Here is a 22121-nt window from a genome sequence, read left to right on the forward strand (position 1 = left end):
GTGAACACTTCTGCTTCCCAGGCACAGAGAAGGTGCTAGCAGGGAATTCTCTGCCTGCCTTTCCCCAGTGCTCTGCAAGCTCTCCAGAACAACATAGAATCTGGGGCTCTGTGCTTTCTTTCGTTCTGAACAAGTGTTAGTGTTTTCTGCACAAAAGCGATTCTTGCGAAGCAATGTGAACACTTCTGCTTCCCAGGCACAGAGAAGGTGCTAGCAGGGAATTCTCTGCCTGCCTTTCCCCAGTGCTCTGCAAGCTCTCCAGGACAACACAGAATCTGGGGCTCTGTGCTTTCTTTCCTTCTGAACAAGTGTTACTGTTTTCTGCACAAAAGCGATTCTGCGAAGCAATGTGAACAGGCACAGAGAAGGTGCTAGCAGGGAATTCTCTGCCTGCCTTTCCCCAGTGCTCTGCAAGCTCTCCAGGACAACATAGAATCTGGGGCTCTGTGCTTTCTTTCGTTCTGAACAAGTGTTACTGTTTTCTGCACAAAAGCGCTTCTTGCGAAGCAATGTGAACACACCTGCTTCCCAGGCACAGAGAAGGTGCTATCAGGGAATTCTCTGCCTGCCTTTCCCCAGTGCTCTGCAAGCTCTCCAGGACAACATAAAATCTGGGGCTCTGTGCTTTCTTTCCTTCTGAACAAGTGTTAGTGTTTTCTGCAGAAAAGCGATTCTGCGAAGCAATGTGAACACTTCTGCTTCCCAGGCACAGAGAAGGTGCTAGCAGGGAATTCTCTGCCTGCCTTTCCCCAGTGCTCTGCAAGCTCTCCAGGACAACATAGAATTTGGGGCTCTGTGCTTTCTTTCGTTCTGAACAAGTGTTACTGTTTTCTGCACAAAAGCGATTCTGCGAAGCAATGTGAACACGCACAGAGAAGGTGCTATCAGGGAATTCTCTGCCTGCCTTTCCCCAGTGCTCTGCAAGCTCTCCAGGACAACATAGAATCTGGGGCTCTGTGCTTTCTTTCGTTCTGAACAAGTGTTACTGTTTTCTGCACAAAAGCGATTCTTGCGAAGCAATGTGAACACTTCTGCTTCCCAGGCACAGAGAAGGTGCTAGCAGGGAATTCTCTGCCTGCCTTTCCCCAGTGCTCTGCAAGCTCTCCAGGACAACATAAAATCTGGGACTCTGTTCTTTCTTTCGTTCTGAACAAGTGTTAGTGTTTTCTGCACAAAAGCGACTCTTGCGAAGCAATGTGAACACTTCTGCTTCCCAGGCACAGAGAAGGTGCTATCAGGGAATTCTCTGACTGCCTTTCCCCAGTGCTCTGCAAGCTCTCCAGGGCAACATAATATCTGGGGCTCTTTGCTTTCTTTCATTCTGAACAAGTGTTACTGTTTTCTGCACAAAAGCGATTCTGCGAAGCAATGTGAACAGGCACAGAGAAGGTGCTAGCAGGGAATTCTCTGCCTGCCTTTCCCCAGTGCTCTGCAAGCTCTCCAGGACAACATAAAATCTGGGGCTCTGTGCTTTCTTTCGTTCTGAACAAGTCTTAGTGTTTTCTGCACAAAAGCGATTCTGCGAAGCAATGTGAACACTTCTGCTTCCCAGGCACAGAGAAGGTGCTAGCAAGGAATTCTCTGTTTCCCTTTCCCTAGTGCTCTGCAAGCTCTCCAGGACAACATAAAATCTGGGGCTCTGTGCTTTCTTTCGTTCTGAACAAGTGTTAGTGTTTTCTGCACAAAAGCGATTCTTGCGAAGCAATGTGAACACTTCTGCTTCCCAGGCACAGAGAAGGTGCTAGCAAGGAATTCTCTGCCTGCCTTTCCCCAGTGCTCTGCAAGCTCTCCGGGACAACATAGAATCTGGGGCTCTGTGCTTTCTTTCGTTCTGAACAAGTGTTACTGTTTTCTGCACAAAAGCTATTCTGCCAAGCAATGTGAACACTTCTGCTTCCCAGGCACAGAGAAGGTGCTAGCAGGGAATTCTCTGCCTGCCTTTCCCCAGTGCTCTGCAAGCTCTCCAGAACAACATAGAATCTGGGGCTCTGTGCTTTCTTTCGTTCTGAACAAGTGTTAGTGTTTTCTGCACAAAAGCGATTCTTGCGAAGCAATGTGAACACTTCTGCTTCCCAGGCACAGAGAAGGTGCTAGCAGGGCATTCTCTGCCTGCCATTCCCCAGTGCTCTGCAAGCTCTCCAGGACAACACAGAATCTGGGGCTCTGTGCTTTCTTTCCTTCTGAACAAGTGTTACTGTTTTCTGCACAAAAGCGATTCTGCGAAGCAATGTGAACAGGCACAGAGAAGGTGCTAGCAGGGAATTCTCTGCCTGCCTTTCCCCAGTGCTCTGCAAGCTCTCCAGGACAACATAAAATCTGGGGCTCTGTGCTTTCTTTCCTTCTGAACAAGTGTTACTGTTTTCTGCACAAAAGCGATTCTTGCGAAGCAATGTGAACACTTCTGCTTCCCAGGCACAGAGAAGGTGCTAGCAAGGAATTCTCTGTTTGCCTTTCCCCAGTGCTCTGCAAGCTCTCCAGGACAACATAAAATCTGGGGCTCTGTGCTTTCTTTCATTCTGAACAAGTGTTACTGTTTTCTGCACAAAAGCGATTCTGCGAAGCAATGTGAACAGGCACAGAGAAGGTGCTATCAGGGAATTCTCTGCCTGCCTTTCCCCAGTGCTGTGCAAGCTCTCCAGGACAACATAAAATCTGGGGCTCTGTTCTTTCTTTCGTTCTGAACAAGTGTTACTGTTTTCTGCACAAAAGCGATTCTTGCGAAGCAATGTGAACACTTCTGCTTCCCAGGCACAGAGAAGGTTCTATCAAGGAATTCTCTGCCTGCCCTTCCCCAGTGCTCTGCAAGCTCTCCAGGACAACATAGAATCTGGGGCTCTGTGCTTTCTTTCGTTCTGAACAAGTGTTACTGTTTTCTGCACAAAAGCGATTCTTGCGAAGCAATGTGAACACTTCTGCTTCCCAGGCACAGAGAAGGTGCTAGCAGGGAATTCTCTGCCTGCCTTTCCCCAGTGCTCTGCAAGCTCTCCAGGACAACATAGAATCTGGGGCTCTGTGCTTTCTTTCGTTCTGAACAAGTGTTACTGTTTTCTGCACAAAAGCGATTGTGCGAAGCAATGTGAACAGGCACAGAGAAGGTGCTAGCAGGTAATTCTCTGCCTGCCTGTCCCCAGTGCTCTGCAAGCTCTCCAGGACAACATAAAATCTGGGGCTCTGTGCTTTCTTTCCTTCTGAACAAGTGTTAGTGTTTTCTGCACAAAAGCGATTCTTGCGAAGCAATGTGAACACTTCTGCTTCCCAGGCACAGAGAAGGTGCTAGCAAGAAATTCTCTGCCTGCCTTTCCCCAGTGCTCTGCAAGCTCTCCAGGACAACATAGAATCTGGGGCTCTGTGCTTTCTTTCCTTCTGAACAAGTGTTACTGTTTTCTGCACAAAAGCGATTCTGCAAAGCAATGTGAACACTTCTGCTTCCCAGGCACAGAGAAGGTGCTAGCAAGGAATTCTCTGCCTGCCTTTCCCCAGTGCTCTGCAAGCTCTCCAGGACAACATAGAATCTGGGGCTCTGTGCTTTCTTTCGTTCTGAACAAGTGTTACTGTTTTCTGCACAAAAGCGATTCTTGCGAAGCAATGTGAACACTTCTGCTTCCCAGGCACAGAGAAGGTGCTAGCAGGGAATTCTCTGCCTGCCTTTCCCCAGTGCTCTGCAAGCTCTCCAGGACAACATACAATCTGGGGCTCTGTGCTTTCTTTCGTTCTGAACAAGTGTTACTGTTTTCTGCACAAAAGCGATTCTGCGAAACAATGTGAACAGGCACAGAGAAGGTGCTATCAGGGAATTCTCTGCCTGCCTTTCCCCAGTGCTCTGCAAGCTCTCCAGGACAACATAGAATCTGGGGCTCTGTTCTTTCTTTCGTTCTGAACAAGTGTTAGTGTTTTCTGCACAAAAGCGACTCTTGCGAAGCAATGTGAACACTTCTGCTTCCCAGGCACAGAGAAGGTGCTATCAGGGAATTCTCTGCCTGCCTTTCCCCAGTGCTCTGCAAGCTCTCCAGGGCAACATAATATCTGGGGCTCTTTGCTTTCTTTCATTCTGAACAAGTGTTACTGTTTTCTGCACAAAAGCGATTCTGCGAAGCAATGTGAACAGGCACAGAGAAGGTGCTATCAGGGAATTCTCTGCCTGCCTTTCCCCAGTGCTGTGCAAGCTCTCCAGGACAACATAAAATCTGGGGCTCTGTGCTTTCTTTCGTTCTGAAGAAGTGTTACTGTTTTCTGCACAAAAGCGATTCTGCGAAGCAATGTGAACACTTCTGCTTCCCAGGCACAGAGAAGGTGCTAGCAAGGAATTCTCTGTTTCCCTTTCCCTAGTGCTCTGCAAGCTCTCCAGGACAACATAAAATCTGGGGCTCTGTGCTTTCTTTCGTTCTGAACAAGTGTTAGTGTTTTCTGCACAAAAGCGATTCTTGCGAAGCAATGTGAACACTTCTGCTTCCCAGACACAGAGAAGGTGCTAGCAAGGAATTCTCTGCCTGCCTTTCCCCAGTGCTCTGCAAGCTCTCCAGGACAACATAGAATCTGGGGCTCTGTGCTTTCTTTCGTTCTGAACAAGTGTTACTGTTTTCTGCACAAAAGCTATTCTGCCAAGCAATGTGAACACTTCTGCTTCCCAGGCACAGAGAAGGTGCTAGCAGGGAATTCTCTGCCTGCCTTTCCCCAGTGCTCTGCAAGCTCTCCAGAACAACATAGAATCTGGGGCTCTGTGCTTTCTTTCGTTCTGAACAAGTGTTAGTGTTTTCTGCACAAAAGCGATTCTTGCGAAGCAATGTGAACACTTCTGCTTCCCAGGCACAGAGAAGGTGCTAGCAGGGCATTCTCTGCCTGCCTTTCCCCAGTGCTCTGCAAGCTCTCCAGGACAACACAGAATCTGGGGCTCTGTGCTTTCTTTCCTTCTGAACAAGTGTTAGTGGTTTCTGCACAAAAGCGATTCTGCGAAGCAATGTGAACAGGCACAGAGAAGGTGCTAGCAGGGAATTCTCTGCCTGCCTTTCCCCAGTGCTCTGCAAACTCTCCAGGACAACATAAAATCTGGGGCTCTGTGCTTTCTTTCCTTCTGAACAAGTGTTACTGTTTTCTGCACAAAAGCGATTCTTGCGAAGCAATGTGAACACTTCTGCTTCCCAGGCACAGAGAAGGTGCTAGCAAGGAATTCTCTGTTTGCCTTTCCCCAGTGCTCTGAAAGCTCTCCAGGACAACATAAAATCTGGGGCTCTGTGCTTTCTTTCATTCTGAACAAGTGTTACTGTTTTCTGCACAAAAGCGATTCTGCGAAGCAATGTGAACAGGCACAGAGAAGGTGCTATCAGGGAATTCTCTGCCTGCCTTTCCCCAGTGCTGTGCAAGCTCTCCAGGACAACATAAAATCTGGGGCTCTGTTCTTTCTTTCGTTCTGAACAAGTGTTACTGTTTTCTGCACAAAAGCGATTCTTGCGAAGCAATGTGAACACTTCTGCTTCCCAGGCACAGAGAAGGTTCTATCAAGGAATTCTCTGCCTGCCCTTCCCCAGTGCTCTGCAAGCTCTCCAGGACAACATAGAATCTGGGGCTCTGTGCTTTCTTTCGTTCTGAACAAGTGTTACTGTTTTCTGCACAAAAGCGATTCTTGCGAAGCAATGTGAACACTTCTGCTTCCCAGGCACAGAGAAGGTGCTAGCAGGGAATTCTCTGCCTGCCTTTCCCCAGTGCTCTGCAAGCTCTCCAGGACAACATAGAATCTGGGGCTCTGTGCTTTCTTTCGTTCTGAACAAGTGTTACTGTTTTCTGCACAAAAGCGATTGTGCGAAGCAATGTGAACAGGCACAGAGAAGGTGCTAGCAGGTAATTCTCTGCCTGCCTGTCCCCAGTGCTCTGCAAGCTCTCCAGGACAACATAAAATCTGGGGCTCTGTGCTTTCTTTCCTTCTGAACAAGTGTTAGTGTTTTCTGCACAAAAGCGATTCTTGCGAAGCAATGTGAACACTTCTGCTTCCCAGGCACAGAGAAGGTGCTAGCAAGAAATTCTCTGCCTGCCTTTCCCCAGTGCTCTGCAAGCTCTCCAGGACAACATAGAATCTGGGGCTCTGTGCTTTCTTTCCTTCTGAACAAGTGTTACTGTTTTCTGCACAAAAGCGATTCTGCAAAGCAATGTGAACACTTCTGCTTCCCAGGCACAGAGAAGGTGCTAGCAAGGAATTCTCTGCCTGCCTTTCCCCAGTGCTCTGCAAGCTCTCCAGGACAACATAGAATCTGGGGCTCTGTGCTTTCTTTCGTTCTGAACAAGTGTTACTGTTTTCTGCACAAAAGCGATTCTTGCGAAGCAATGTGAACACTTCTGCTTCCCAGGCACAGAGAAGGTGCTAGCAGGGAATTCTCTGCCTGCCTTTCCCCAGTGCTCTGCAAGCTCTCCAGGACAACATACAATCTGGGGCTCTGTGCTTTCTTTCGTTCTGAACAAGTGTTACTGTTTTCTGCACAAAAGCGATTCTGCGAAACAATGTGAACAGGCACAGAGAAGGTGCTATCAGGGAATTCTCTGCCTGCCTTTCCCCAGTGCTCTGCAAGCTCTCCAGGACAACATAGAATCTGGGGCTCTGTTCTTTCTTTCGTTCTGAACAAGTGTTAGTGTTTTCTGCACAAAAGCGACTCTTGCGAAGCAATGTGAACACTTCTGCTTCCCAGGCACAGAGAAGGTGCTATCAGGGAATTCTCTGCCTGCCTTTCCCCAGTGCTCTGCAAGCTCTCCAGGGCAACATAATATCTGGGGCTCTTTGCTTTCTTTCATTCTGAACAAGTGTTACTGTTTTCTGCACAAAAGCGATTCTGCGAAGCAATGTGAACAGGCACAGAGAAGGTGCTATCAGGGAATTCTCTGCCTGCCTTTCCCCAGTGCTGTGCAAGCTCTCCAGGACAACATAAAATCTGGGGCTCTGTGCTTTCTTTCGTTCTGAAGAAGTGTTACTGTTTTCTGCACAAAAGCGATTCTGCGAAGCAATGTGAACACTTCTGCTTCCCAGGCACAGAGAAGGTGCTAGCAGGGCATTCTCTGCCTGCCTTTCCCCAGTGCTCTGCAAGCTCTCCAGGACAACATAGAATCTGGGGCTCTGTGCTTTCTTTCGTTCTGAACAAGTGTTACTGTTTTCTGCACAAAAGCTATTCTGCCAAGCAATGTGAACACTTCTGCTTCCCAGGCACAGAGAAGGTGCTAGCAGGGAATTCTCTGCCTGCCTTTCCCCAGTGCTCTGCAAGCTCTCCAGAACAACATAGAATCTGGGGCTCTGTGCTTTCTTTCGTTCTGAACAAGTGTTAGTGTTTTCTGCACAAAAGCGATTCTTGCGAAGCAATGTGAACACTTCTGCTTCCCAGGCACAGAGAAGGTGCTAGCAGGGCATTCTCTGCCTGCCTTTCCCCAGTGCTCTGCAAGCTCTCCAGGACAACACAGAATCTGGGGCTCTGTGCTTTCTTTCCTTCTGAACAAGTGTTAGTGGTTTCTGCACAAAAGCGATTCTGCGAAGCAATGTGAACAGGCACAGAGAAGGTGCTAGCAGGGAATTCTCTGCCTGCCTTTCCCCAGTGCTCTGCAAACTCTCCAGGACAACATAAAATCTGGGGCTCTGTGCTTTCTTTCCTTCTGAACAAGTGTTACTGTTTTCTGCACAAAAGCGATTCTTGCGAAGCAATGTGAACACTTCTGCTTCCCAGGCACAGAGAAGGTGCTAGCAAGGAATTCTCTGTTTGCCTTTCCCCAGTGCTCTGAAAGCTCTCCAGGACAACATAAAATCTGGGGCTCTGTGCTTTCTTTCATTCTGAACAAGTGTTACTGTTTTCTGCACAAAAGCGATTCTGCGAAGCAATGTGAACAGGCACAGAGAAGGTGCTATCAGGGAATTCTCTGCCTGCCTTTCCCCAGTGCTGTGCAAGCTCTCCAGGACAACATAAAATCTGGGGCTCTGTGCTTTCTTTCGTTCTGAACAAGTCTTAGTGTTTTCTGCACAAAAGCGATTCTTGTGAAGCAATGTGAACACTTCTGCTTCCCAGGCACAGAGAAGGTGCTAGCAAGGAATTCTCTGCCTGCCATTCCCCAGTGCTCTGCAAGCTCTCCAGGACAACATAGAATCTGGGGCTCTGTGCTTTCTTTCGTTCTGAACAAGTGTTACTGTTTTCTGCACAAAAGCGATTCTGCGAAGCAATGTGAACACTTCTGCTTCCCAGGCACAGAGAAGGTGCTAGCAGGGAATTCTCTGCCTGCCTTTCCCCAGTGCTCTGCAAGCTCTCCAGAACAACATAGAATCTGGGGCTCTGTGCTTTCTTTCGTTCTGAACAAGTGTTAGTGTTTTCTGCACAAAAGCGATTCTTGCGAAGCAATGTGAACACTTCTGCTTCCCAGGCACAGAGAAGGTGCTAGCAGGGAATTCTCTGCCTGCCTTTCCCCAGTGCTCTGCAAGCTCTCCAGGACAACACAGAATCTGGGGCTCTGTGCTTTCTTTCCTTCTGAACAAGTGTTACTGTTTTCTGCACAAAAGCGATTCTGCGAAGCAATGTGAACAGGCACAGAGAAGGTGCTAGCAGGGAATTCTCTGCCTGCCTTTCCCCAGTGCTCTGCAAGCTCTCCAGGACAACATAAAATCTGGGGCTCTGTGCTTTCTTTCCTTCTGAACAAGTGTTACTGTTTTCTGCACAAAAGCGATTCTTGCGAAGCAATGTGAACACTTCTGCTTCCCAGGCACAGAGAAGGTGCTAGCAAGGAATTCTCTGTTTGCCTTTCCCCAGTGCTCTGCAAGCTCTCCAGGACAACATAAAATCTGGGGCTCTGTGCTTTCTTTCCTTCTGAACAAGTGTTACTGTTTTCTGCACAAAAGCGATTCTGCGAAGCAATGTGAACAGGCACAGAGAAGGTGCTATCAGGGAATTCTCTGCCTGCCTTTCCCCAGTGCTCTGCAAGCTCTCCAGGACAACATAAAATCTGGGGCTCTGTGCTTTCTTTCCTTCTGAACAAGTGTTAGTGTTTTCTGCAGAAAAGCGATTCTGCGAAGCAATGTGAACACTTCTGCTTCCCAGGCACAGAGAAGGTGCTAGCAGGGAATTCTCTGCCTGCCTTTCCCCAGTGCTCTGCAAGCTCTCCAGGACAACATAGAATCTGGGGCTCTGTGCTTTCTTTCGTTCTGAACAAGTGTTACTGTTTTCTGCACAAAAGCGATTCTGCGAAGCAATGTGAACAGGCACAGAGAAGGTGCTATCAGGGAATTCTCTGCCTGCCTTTCCCCAGTGCTCTGCAAGCTCTCCAGGACAACATAGAATCTGGGGCTCTGTGCTTTCTTTCGTTCTGAACAAGTGTTACTGTTTTCTGCACAAAAGCGATTCTTGCGAAGCAATGTGAACACTTCTGCTTCCCAGGCACAGAGAAGGTGCTAGCAGGGAATTCTCTGCCTGCCTTTCCCCAGTGCTCTGCAAGCTCTCCAGGACAACATAAAATCTGGGGCTCTGTTCTTTCTTTCGTTCTGAACAAGTGTTAGTGTTTTCTGCACAAAAGCGACTCTTGCGAAGCAATGTGAACACTTCTGCTTCCCAGGCACAGAGAAGGTGCTAGCAGGGAATTCTCTGCCTGCCTTTCCCCAGTGCTCTGCAAGCTCTCCAGGGCAACATAATATCTGGGGCTCTTTGCTTTCTTTCATTCTGAACAAGTGTTACTGTTTTCTGCACAAAAGCGATTCTGCGAAGCAATGTGAACAGGCACAGAGAAGGTGCTAGCAGGGAATTCTCTGCCTGCCTTTCCCCAGTGCTCTGCAAGCTCTCCAGGACAACATAAAATCTGGGGCTCTGTGCTTTCTTTCGTTCTGAAGAAGTGTTACTGTTTTCTGCACAAAAGCGATTCTGCGAAGCAATGTGAACACTTCTGCTTCCCAGGCACAGAGAAGGTGCTAGCAAGGAATTCTCTGTTTCCCTTTCCCTAGTGCTCTGCAAGCTCTCCAGGACAACATAAAATCTGGGGCTCTGTGCTTTCTTTCGTTCTGAACAAGTGTTAGTGTTTTCTGCACAAAAGCGATTCCTGCGAAGCAATGTGAACACTTCTGCTTCCCAGGCACAGAGAAGGTGCTAGCAAGGAATTCTCTGCCTGCCTTTCCCCAGTGCTCTGCAAGCTCTCCAGGACAACATAGAATCTGGGGCTCTGTGCTTTCTTTCGTTCTGAACAAGTGTTACTGTTTTCTGCACAAAAGCTATTCTGCCAAGCAATGTGAACACTTCTGCTTCCCAGGCACAGAGAAGGTGCTAGCAGGGAATTCTCTGCCTGCCTTTCCCCAGTGCTCTGCAAGCTCTCCAGAACAACATAGAATCTGGGGCTCTGTGCTTTCTTTCGTTCTGAACAAGTGTTAGTGTTTTCTGCACAAAAGCGATTCTTGCGAAGCAATGTGAACACTTCTGCTTCCCAGGCACAGAGAAGGTGCTAGCAGGGCATTCTCTGCCTGCCTTTCCCCAGTGCTCTGCAAGCTCTCCAGGACAACACAGAATCTGGGGCTCTGTGCTTTCTTTCCTTCTGAACAAGTGTTACTGTTTTCTGCACAAAAGCGATTCTGCGAAGCAATGTGAACAGGCACAGAGAAGGTGCTAGCAGGGAATTCTCTGCCTGCCTTTCCCCAGTGCTCTGCAAGCTCTCCAGGACAACATAAAATCTGGGGCTCTGTGCTTTCTTTCCTTCTGAACAAGTGTTACTGTTTTCTGCACAAAAGCGATTCTTGCGAAGCAATGTGAACACTTCTGCTTCCCAGGCACAGAGAAGGTGCTAGCAAGGAATTCTCTGTTTGCCTTTCCCCAGTGCTCTGCAAGCTCTCCAGGACAACATAGAATCTGGGGCTCTGTGCTTTCTTTCATTCTGAACAAGTGTTACTGTTTTCTGCACAAAAGCGATTCTGCGAAGCAATGTGAACAGGCACAGAGAAGGTGCTATCAGGGAATTCTCTGCCTGCCTTTCCCCAGTGCTGTGCAAGCTCTCCAGGACAACATAAAATCTGGGGCTCTGTTCTTTCTTTCGTTCTGAACAAGTGTTACTGTTTTCTGCACAAAAGCGATTCTTGCGAAGCAATGTGAACACTTCTGCTTCCCAGGCACAGAGAAGGTTCTATCAGGGAATTCTCTGCCTGCCCTTCCCCAGTGCTCTGCAAGCTCTCCAGGACAACATAGAATCTGGGGCTCTGTGCTTTCTTTCGTTCTGAACAAGTGTTACTGTTTTCTGCACAAAAGCGATTCTTGCGAAGCAATGTGAACACTTCTGCTTCCCAGGCACAGAGAAGGTGCTAGCAGGGAATTCTCTGCCTGCCTTTCCCCAGTGCTCTGCAAGCTCTCCAGGACAACATAGAATCTGGGGCTCTGTGCTTTCTTTCGTTCTGAACAAGTGTTACTGTTTTCTGCACAAAAGCGATTGTGCGAAGCAATGTGAACAGGCACAGAGAAGGTGCTAGCAGGGAATTCTCTGCCTGCCTGTCCCCAGTGCTCTGCAAGCTCTCCAGGACAACATAGAATCTGGGGCTCTGTGCTTTCTTTCCTTCTGAACAAGTGTTACTGTTTTCTGCACAAAAGCGATTCTGCGAAGCAATGTGAACACTTCTGCTTCCCAGGCACAGAGAAGGTGCTAGCAGGGAATTCTCTGCCTGCCTTTCCCCAGTGCTCTGCAAGCTCTCCAGGACAACATAAAATCTGGGGCTCTGTGCTTTCTTTCCTTCTGAACAAGTGTTAGTGTTTTCTGCACAAAAGCGATTCTTGCGAAGCAATGTGAACACTTCTGCTTCCCAGGCACAGAGAAGGTGCTAGCAAGAAATTCTCTGCCTGCCTTTCCCCAGTGCTCTGCAAGCTCTCCAGGACAACATAGAATCTGGGGCTCTGTGCTTTCTTTCCTTCTGAACAAGTGTTACTGTTTTCTGCACAAAAGCGATTCTGCGAAGCAATGTGAACACTTCTGCTTCCCAGGCACAGAGAAGGTGCTAGCAAGGAATTCTCTGCCTGCCTTTCCCCAGTGCTCTGCAAGCTCTCCAGGACAACATAGAATCTGGGGCTCTGTGCTTTCTTTCGTTCTGAACAAGTCTTAGTGTTTTCTGCACAAAAGCGATTCTTGTGAAGCAATGTGAACACTTCTGCTTCCCAGGCACAGAGAAGGTGCTAGCAGGGAATTCTCTGCCTGCCTTTCCCCAGTGCTCTGCAAGCTCTCCAGGACAACATAGAATCTGGGGCTCTGTGCTTTCTTTCGTTCTGAACAAGTGTTACTGTTTTCTGCACAAAAGCGATTCTGCGAAACAATGTGAACAGGCACAGAGAAGGTGCTAGCAGGGAATTCTCTGCCTGCCTTTCCCCAGTGCTCTGCAAGCTCTCCAGGACAACATAGAATCTGGGGCTCTGTGCTTTCTTTCGTTCTGAACAAGTGTTACTGTTTTCTGCACAAAAGCGCTTCTTGCGAAGCAATGTGAACACACCTGCTTCCCAGGCACAGAGAAGGTGCTAGCAGGGAATTCTCTGCCTGCCTTTCTCCAGAGCTCTGCAAGCTCTCCAGGACAACATAAAATCTGGGGCTCTGTTCTTTCTTTCGTTCTGAACAAGTGTTAGTGTTTTCTGCACAAAAGCGACTCTTGCGAAGCAATGTGAACACTTCTGCTTCCCAGGCACAGAGAAGGTGCTATCAGGGAATTCTCTGCCTGCCTTTCCCCAGTGCTCTGCAAGCTCTCCAGGGCAACATAATATCTGGGGCTCTTTGCTTTCTTTCATTCTGAACAAGTGTTACTGTTTTCTGCACAAAAGCGATTCTGCGAAGCAATGTGAACAGGCACAGAGAAGGTGCTAGCAGGGAATTCTCTGCCTGCCTTTCCCCAGTGCTCTGCAAGCTCTCCAGGACAACATAAAATCTGGGGCTCTGTGCTTTCTTTCGTTCTGAAGAAGTGTTACTGTTTTCTGCACAAAAGCGATTCTTGCGAAGCAATGTGAACACTTCTGCTTCCCAGGCACAGAGAAGGTGCTAGCAAGGAATTCTCTGTTTCCCTTTCCCTAGTGCTCTGCAAGCTCTCCAGGACAACATAAAATCTGGGGCTCTGTGCTTTCTTTCGTTCTGAACAAGTGTTAGTGTTTTCTGCACAAAAGCGATTCTTGCGAAGCAATGTGAACACTTCTGCTTCCCAGGCACAGAGAAGGTGCTAGCAGGGCATTCTCTGCCTGCCTTTCCCCAGTGCTCTGCAAGCTCTCCAGGACAACACAGAATCTGGGGCTCTGTGCTTTCTTTCCTTCTGAACAAGTGTTAGTGGTTTCTGCACAAAAGCGATTCTGCGAAGCAATGTGAACAGGCACAGAGAAGGTGCTAGCAGGGAATTCTCTGCCTGCCTTTCCCCAGTGCTCTGCAAGCTCTCCAGGACAACATAAAATCTGGGGCTCTGTGCTTTCTTTCCTTCTGAACAAGTGTTACTGTTTTCTGCACAAAAGCGATTCTTGTGAAGCAATGTGAACACTTCTGCTTCCCAGGCACAGAGAAGGTGCTAGCAAGGAATTCTCTGCCTGCCATTCCCCAGTGCTCTGCAAGCTCTCCAGGACAACATAGAATCTGGGGCTCTGTGCTTTCTTTCGTTCTGAACAAGTGTTACTGTTTTCTGCACAAAAGCGATTCTGCGAAGCAATGTGAACACTTCTGCTTCCCAGGCACAGAGAAGGTGCTAGCAGGGAATTCTCTGCCTGCCTTTCCCCAGTGCTCTGCAAGCTCTCCAGAACAACATAGAATCTGGGGCTCTGTGCTTTCTTTCGTTCTGAACAAGTGTTAGTGGTTTCTGCACAAAAGCGATTCTTGCGAAGCAATGTGAACACTTCTGCTTCCCAGGCACAGAGAAGGTGCTAGCAGGGAATTCTCTGCCTGCCTTTCCCCAGTGCTCTGCAAGCTCTCCAGGACAACACAGAATCTGGGGCTCTGTGCTTTCTTTCCTTCTGAACAAGTGTTACTGTTTTCTGCACAAAAGCGATTCTGCGAAGCAATGTGAACAGGCACAGAGAAGGTGCTAGCAGGGAATTCTCTGCCTGCCTTTCCCCAGTGCTCTGCAAGCTCTCCAGGACAACATAAAATCTGGGGCTCTGTGCTTTCTTTCCTTCTGAACAAGTGTTACTGTTTTCTGCACAAAAGCAATTCTTGCGAAGCAATGTGAACACTTCTGCTTCCCAGGCACAGAGAAGGTGCTATCAGGGAATTCTCTGCCTGCCTTTCCCCAGTGCTCTGCAAGCTCTCCAGGACAACATAAAATCTGGGGCTCTGTGCTTTCTTTCCTTCTGAACAAGTGTTACTGTTTTCTGCACAAAAGCGATTCTGCGAAGCAATGTGAACAGGCACAGAGAAGGTGCTATCAGGGAATTCTCTGCCTGCCTTTCCCCAGTGCTCTGCAAGCTCTCCAGGACAACATAAAATCTGGGGCTCTGTGCTTTCTTTCCTTCTGAACAAGTGTTAGTGTTTTCTGCAGAAAAGCGATTCTGCGAAGCAATGTGAACACTTCTGCTTCCCAGGCACAGAGAAGGTGCTAGCAGGGAATTCTCTGCCTGCCTTTCCCCAGTGCTCTGCAAGCTCTCCAGGACAACATAGAATCTGGGGCTCTGTGCTTTCTTTCGTTCTGAACAAGTGTTACTGTTTTCTGCACAAAAGCGATTCTGCGAAGCAATGTGAACACGCACAGAGAAGGTGCTAGCAGGGAATTCTCTGCCTGCCTTTCCCCAGTGCTCTGCAAGCTCTCCAGGACAACATAGAATCTGGGGCTCTGTGCTTTCTTTCGTTCTGAACAAGTGTTACTGTTTTCTGCACAAAAGCGATTCTTGCGAAGCAATGTGAACACTTCTGCTTCCCAGGCACAGAGAAGGTGCTAGCAGGGAATTCTCTGCCTGCCTTTCCCCAGTGCTCTGCAAGCTCTCCAGGACAACATAAAATCTGGGGCTCTGTGCTTTCTTTCCTTCTGAACAAGTGTTAGTGTTTTCTGCACAAAAGCGACTCTTGCGAAGCAATGTGAACACTTCTGCTTCCCAGGCACAGAGAAGGTGCTATCAGGGAATTCTCTGCCTGCCTTTCCCCAGTGCTCTGCAAGCTCTCCAGGGCAACATAATATCTGGGGCTCTTTGCTTTCTTTCATTCTGAACAAGTGTTACTGTTTTCTGCACAAAAGCGATTCTGCGAAGCAATGTGAACAGGCACAGAGAAGGTGCTAGCAGGGAATTCTCTGCCTGCCTTTCCCCAGTGCTCTGCAAGCTCTCCAGGACAACATAAAATCTGGGGCTCTGTGCTTTCTTTCGTTCTGAACAAGTGTTACTGTTTTCTGCACAAAAGCGATTCTGCGAAGCAATGTGAACACTTCTGCTTCCCAGGCACAGAGAAGGTGCTAGCAAGGAATTCTCTGTTTCCCTTTCCCTAGTGCTCTGCAAGCTCTCCAGGACAACATAAAATCTGGGGCTCTGTGCTTTCTTTCGTTCTGAACAAGTGTTAGTGTTTTCTGCACAAAAGCGATTCTTGCGAAGCAATGTGAACACTTCTGCTTCCCAGGCACAGAGAAGGTGCTAGCAAGGAATTCTCTGCCTGCCTTTCCCCAGTGCTCTGCAAGCTCTCCAGGGCAACATAATATCTGGGGCTCTTTGCTTTCTTTCATTCTGAACAAGTGTTACTGTTTTCTGCACAAAAGCGATTCTGCGAAGCAATGTGAACAGGCACAGAGAAGGTGCTAGCAGGGAATTCTCTGCCTGCCTTTCCCCAGTGCTCTGCAAGCTCTCCAGGACAACATAAAATCTGGGGCTCTGTGCTTTCTTTCGTTCTGAACAAGTGTTACTGTTTTCTGCACAAAAGCGATTCTGCGAAGCAATGTGAACACTTCTGCTTCCCAGGCACAGAGAAGGTGCTAGCAAGGAATTCTCTGTTTCCCTTTCCCTAGTGCTCTGCAAGCTCTCCAGGACAACATAAAATCTGGGGCTCTGTGCTTTCTTTCGTTCTGAACAAGTGTTAGTGTTTTCTGCACAAAAGCGATTCTTGCGAAGCAATGTGAACACTTCTGCTTCCCAGGCACAGAGAAGGTGCTAGCAAGGAATTCTCTGCCTGCCTTTCCCCAGTGCTCTGCAAGCTCTCCAGGACAACATAGAATCTGGGGCTCTGTGCTTTCTTTCGTTCTGAACAAGTGTTACTGTTTTCTGCACAAAAGCTATTCTGCCAAGCAATGTGAACACTTCTGCTTCCCAGGCACAGAGAAGGTGCTAGCAAGGAATTCTCTGCCTGCCATTCCCCAGTGCTCTGCAAGCTCTCCAGGACAACATAGAATCTGGGGCTCTGTGCTTTCTTTCGTTCTGAACAAGTGTTACTGTTTTCTGCACAAAAGCGATTCTGCGAAGCAATGTGAACACTTCTGCTTCCCAGGCACAGAGAAGGTGCTAGCAGGGAATTCTCTGCCTGCCTTTCCCCAGTGCTCTGCAAGCTCTCCAGAACAACATAGAATCTGGGGCTCTGTGCTTTCTTTCGTTCTGAACAAGTGTTAGTGGTTTCTGCACAAAAGCGATTCTTGCGAAGCAATGTGAACACTTCTGCTTCCCAGGCACAGAGAAGGTGCTAGCAGGGAATTCTCTGCCTGCCTTTCCCCAGTGCTCTGCAAGCTCTCCAGGACAACACAGAATCTGGGGCTCTGTGCTTTCTTTCCTTCTGAACAAGTGTTACTGTTTTCTGCACAAAAGCGATTCTGCGAAGCAATGTGAACAGGCACAGAGAAGGTGCTAGCAGGGAATTCTCTGCCTGCCTTTCCCCAGTGCTCTGCAAGCTCTCCAGGACAACATAAAATCTGGGGCTCTGTGCTTTCTTTCCTTCTGAACAAGTGTTAATGTTTTCTGCACAAAAGCGATTCTGCGAAGCAATGTGAACAGGCACAGAGAAGGTGCTATCAGGGAATTCTCTGCCTGCCTTTCCCCAGTGCTCTGCAAGCTCTCCAGGACAACATAAAATCTGGGGCTCTGTGCTTTCTTTCCTTCTGAACAAGTGTTAGTGTTTTCTGCAGAAAAGCGATTCTGCGAAGCAATGTGAACACTTCTGCTTCCCAGGCACAGAGAAGGTGCTAGCAGGGAATTCTCTGCCTGCCTTTCCCCAGTGCTCTGCAAGCTCTCCAGGACAACATAGAATTTGGGGCTCTGTGCTTTCTTTCGTTCTGAACAAGTGTTACTGTTTTCTGCACAAAAGCGATTCTGCGAAGCAATGTGAACACGCACAGAGAAGGTGCTATCAGGGAATTCTCTGCCTGCCTTTCCCCAGTGCTCTGCAAGCTCTCCAGGACAACATAGAATCTGGGGCTCTGTGCTTTCTTTCGTTCTGAACAAGTGTTACTGTTTTCTGCACAAAAGCGATTCTTGCGAAGCAATGTGAACACTTCTGCTTCCCAGGCACAGAGAAGGTGCTAGCAGGGAATTCTCTGCCTGCCTTTCCCCAGTGCTCTGCAAGCTCTCCAGGACAACATAAAATCTGGGGCTCTGTTCTTTCTTTCGTTCTGAACAAGTGTTAGTGTTTTCTGCACAAAAGCGATTCTTGCGAAGCAATGTGAACACTTCTGCTTCCCAGGCACAGAGAAGGTGCTATCAGGGAATTCTCTGCCTGCCTTTCCCCAGTGCTCTGCAAGCTCTCCAGGGCAACATAATATCTGGGGCTCTTTGCTTTCTTTCATTCTGAACAAGTGTTACTGTTTTCTGCACAAAAGCGATTCTGCGAAGCAATGTGAACAGGCACAGAGAAGGTGCTAGCAGGGAATTCTCTGCCTGCCTTTCCCCAGTGCTCTGCAAGCTCTCCAGGACAACATAAAATCTGGGGCTCTGTGCTTTCTTTCGTTCTGAAGAAGTGTTACTGTTTTCTGCACAAAAGCGATTCTGCGAAGCAATGTGAACACTTCTGCTTCCCAGGCACAGAGAAGGTGCTAGCAAGGAATTCTCTGTTTCCCTTTCCCTAGTGCTCTGCAAGCTCTCCAGGACAACATAAAATCTGGGGCTCTGTGCTTTCTTTCGTTCTGAACAAGTGTTAGTGTTTTCTGCACAAAAGCGATTCTTGCGAAGCAATGTGAACACTTCTGCTTCCCAGGCACAGAGAAGGTGCTAGCAAGGAATTCTCTGCCTGCCTTTCCCCAGTGCTCTGCAAGCTCTCCAGGACAACATAGAATCTGGGGCTCTGTGCTTTCTTTCGTTCTGAACAAGTGTTACTGTTTTCTGCACAAAAGCTATTCTGCCAAGCAATGTGAACACTTCTGCTTCCCAGGCACAGAGAAGGTGCTAGCAAGGAATTCTCTGCCTGCCATTCCCCAGTGCTCTGCAAGCTCTCCAGGACAACATAGAATCTGGGGCTCTGTGCTTTCTTTCGTTCTGAACAAGTGTTACTGTTTTCTGCACAAAAGCGATTCTGCGAAGCAATGTGAACACTTCTGCTTCCCAGGCACAGAGAAGGTGCTAGCAGGGAATTCTCTGCCTGCCTTTCCCCAGTGCTCTGCAAGCTCTCCAGAACAACATAGAATCTGGGGCTCTGTGCTTTCTTTCGTTCTGAACAAGTGTTAGTGTTTTCTGCACAAAAGCGATTCTTGCGAAGCAATGTGAACACTTCTGCTTCCCAGGCACAGAGAAGGTGCTAGCAGGGAATTCTCTGCCTGCCTTTCCCCAGTGCTCTGCAAGCTCTCCAGGACAACACAGAATCTGGGGCTCTGTGCTTTCTTTCCTTCTGAACAAGTGTTACTGTTTTCTGCACAAAAGCGATTCTGCGAAGCAATGTGAACAGGCACAGAGAAGGTGCTAGCAGGGAATTCTCTGCCTGCCTTTCCCCAGTGCTCTGCAAGCTCTCCAGGACAACATAAAATCTGGGGCTCTGTGCTTTCTTTCGTTCTGAACAAGTGTTACTGTTTTCTGCACAAAAGCGCTTCTTGCGAAGCAATGTGAACACACCTGCTTCCCAGGCACAGAGAAGGTGCTATCAGGGAATTCTCTGCCTGCCTTTCCCCAGTGCTCTGCAAGCTCTCCAGGACAACATAAAATCTGGGGCTCTGTGCTTTCTTTCCTTCTGAACAAGTGTTAGTGTTTTCTGCAGAAAAGCGATTCTGCGAAGCAATGTGAACACTTCTGCTTCCCAGGCACAGAGAAGGTGCTAGCAGGGAATTCTCTGCCTGCCTTTCCCCAGTGCTCTGCAAGCTCTCCAGGACAACATAGAATTTGGGGCTCTGTGCTTTCTTTCGTTCTGAACAAGTGTTACTGTTTTCTGCACAAAAGCGATTCTGCGAAGCAATGTGAACACGCACAGAGAAGGTGCTATCAGGGAATTCTCTGCCTGCCTTTCCCCAGTGCTCTGCAAGCTCTCCAGGACAACATAGAATCTGGGGCTCTGTGCTTTCTTTCGTTCTGAACAAGTGTTACTGTTTTCTGCACAAAAGCGATTCTTGCGAAGCAATGTGAACACTTCTGCTTCCCAGGCACAGAGAAGGTGCTAGCAGGGAATTCTCTGCCTGCCTTTCCCCAGTGCTCTGCAAGCTCTCCAGGACAACATAAAATCTGGGGCTCTGTTCTTTCTTTCGTTCTGAACAAGTGTTAGTGTTTTCTGCACAAAAGCGACTCTTGCGAAGCAATGTGAACACTTCTGCTTCCCAGGCACAGAGAAGGTGCTATCAGGGAATTCTCTGCCTGCCTTTCCCCAGTGCTCTGCAAGCTCTCCAGGGCAACATAATATCTGGGGCTCTTTGCTTTCTTTCATTCTGAACAAGTGTTACTGTTTTCTGCACAAAAGCGATTCTGCGAAGCAATGTGAACAGGCACAGAGAAGGTGCTAGCAGGGAATTCTCTGCCTGCCTTTCCCCAGTGCTCTGCAAGCTCTCCAGGACAACATAAAATCTGGGGCTCTGTGCTTTCTTTCGTTCTGAAGAAGTGTTACTGTTTTCTGCACAAAAGCGATTCTGCGAAGCAATGTGAACACTTCTGCTTCCCAGGCACAGAGAAGGTGCTAGCAAGGAATTCTCTGTTTCCCTTTCCCTAGTGCTCTGCAAGCTCTCCAGGACAACATAAAATCTGGGGCTCTGTTCTTTCTTTCGTTCTGAACAAGTGTTAGTGTTTTCTGCACAAAAGCGACTCTTGCGAAGCAATGTGAACACTTCTGCTTCCCAGGCACAGAGAAGGTGCTATCAGGGAATTCTCTGCCTGCCTTTCCCCAGTGCTCTGCAAGCTCTCCAGGGCAACATAATATCTGGGGCTCTTTGCTTTCTTTCATTCTGAACAAGTGTTACTGTTTTCTGCACAAAAGCGATTCTGCGAAGCAATGTGAACAGGCACAGAGAAGGTGCTAGCAGGGAATTCTCTGCCTGCCTTTCCCCAGTGCTCTGCAAGCTCTCCAGGACAACATAAAATCTGGGGCTCTGTGCTTTCTTTCGTTCTGAAGAAGTGTTACTGTTTTCTGCACAAAAGCGATTCTGCGAAGCAATGTGAACACTTCTGCTTCCCAGGCACAGAGAAGGTGCTAGCAAGGAATTCTCTGTTTCCCTTTCCCTAGTGCTCTGCAAGCTCTCCAGGACAACATAAAATCTGGGGCTCTGTGCTTTCTTTCGTTCTGAACAAGTGTTAGTGTTTTCTGCACAAAAGCGATTCTTGCGAAGCAATGTGAACACTTCTGCTTCCCAGGCACAGAGAAGGTGCTAGCAGGGCATTCTCTGCCTGCCTTTCCCCAGTGCTCTGCAAGCTCTCCAGGACAACACAGAATCTGGGGCTCTGTGCTTTCTTTCCTTCTGAACAAGTGTTAGTGGTTTCTGCACAAAAGCGATTCTGCGAAGCAATGTGAACAGGCACAGAGAAGGTGCTAGCAGGGAATTCTCTGCCTGCCTTTCCCCAGTGCTCTGCAAGCTCTCCAGGACAACATAAAATCTGGGGCTCTGTGCTTTCTTTCGTTCTGAACAAGTGTTACTGTTTTCTGCACAAAAGCGATTCTTGTGAAGCAATGTGAACACTTCTGCTTCCCAGGCACAGAGAAGGTGCTAGCAAGGAATTCTCTGCCTGCCATTCCCCAGTGCTCTGCAAGCTCTCCAGGACAACATAGAATCTGGGGCTCTGTGCTTTCTTTCCTTCTGAACAAGTGTTACTGTTTTCTGCACAAAAGCGATTCTGCGAAGCAATGTGAACACTTCTGCTTCCCAGGCACAGAGAAGGTGCTAGCAGGGAATTCTCTGCCTGCCTTTCCCCAGTGCTCTGCAAGCTCTCCAGAACAACATAGAATCTGGGGCTCTGTGCTTTCTTTCGTTCTGAACAAGTGTTAGTGGTTTCTGCACAAAAGCGATTCTTGCGAAGCAATGTGAACACTTCTGCTTCCCAGGCACAGAGAAGGTGCTAGCAGGGAATTCTCTGCCTGCCTTTCCCCAGTGCTCTGCAAGCTCTCCAGGACAACACAGAATCTGGGGCTCTGTGCTTTCTTTCCTTCTGAACAAGTGTTACTGTTTTCTGCACAAAAGCGATTCTGCGAAGCAATGTGAACAGGCACAGAGAAGGTGCTAGCAGGGAATTCTCTGCCTGCCTTTCCCCAGTGCTCTGCAAGCTCTCCAGGACAACATAAAATCTGGGGCTCTGTGCTTTCTTTCCTTCTGAACAAGTGTTACTGTTTTCTGCACAAAAGCAATTCTTGCGAAGCAATGTGAACACTTCTGCTTCCCAGGCACAGAGAAGGTGCTATCAGGGAATTCTCTGCCTGCCTTTCCCCAGTGCTCTGCAAGCTCTCCAGGACAACATAAAATCTGGGGCTCTGTGCTTTCTTTCCTTCTGAACAAGTGTTACTGTTTTCTGCACAAAAGCGATTCTGCGAAGCAATGTGAACAGGCACAGAGAAGGTGCTATCAGGGAATTCTCTGCCTGCCTTTCCCCAGTGCTCTGCAAGCTCTCCAGGACAACATAAAATCTGGGGCTCTGTGCTTTCTTTCCTTCTGAACAAGTGTTAGTGTTTTCTGCAGAAAAGCGATTCTGCGAAGCAATGTGAACACTTCTGCTTCCCAGGCACAGAGAAGGTGCTAGCAGGGAATTCTCTGCCTGCCTTTCCCCAGTGCTCTGCAAGCTCTCCAGGACAACATAGAATCTGGGGCTCTGTGCTTTCTTTCGTTCTGAACAAGTGTTACTGTTTTCTGC

Source organism: Strix aluco, chromosome 22, assembly GCF_031877795.1.
Source record: "Strix aluco isolate bStrAlu1 chromosome 22, bStrAlu1.hap1, whole genome shotgun sequence".
Taxonomy (NCBI): Eukaryota; Metazoa; Chordata; class Aves; order Strigiformes; family Strigidae; genus Strix; species Strix aluco.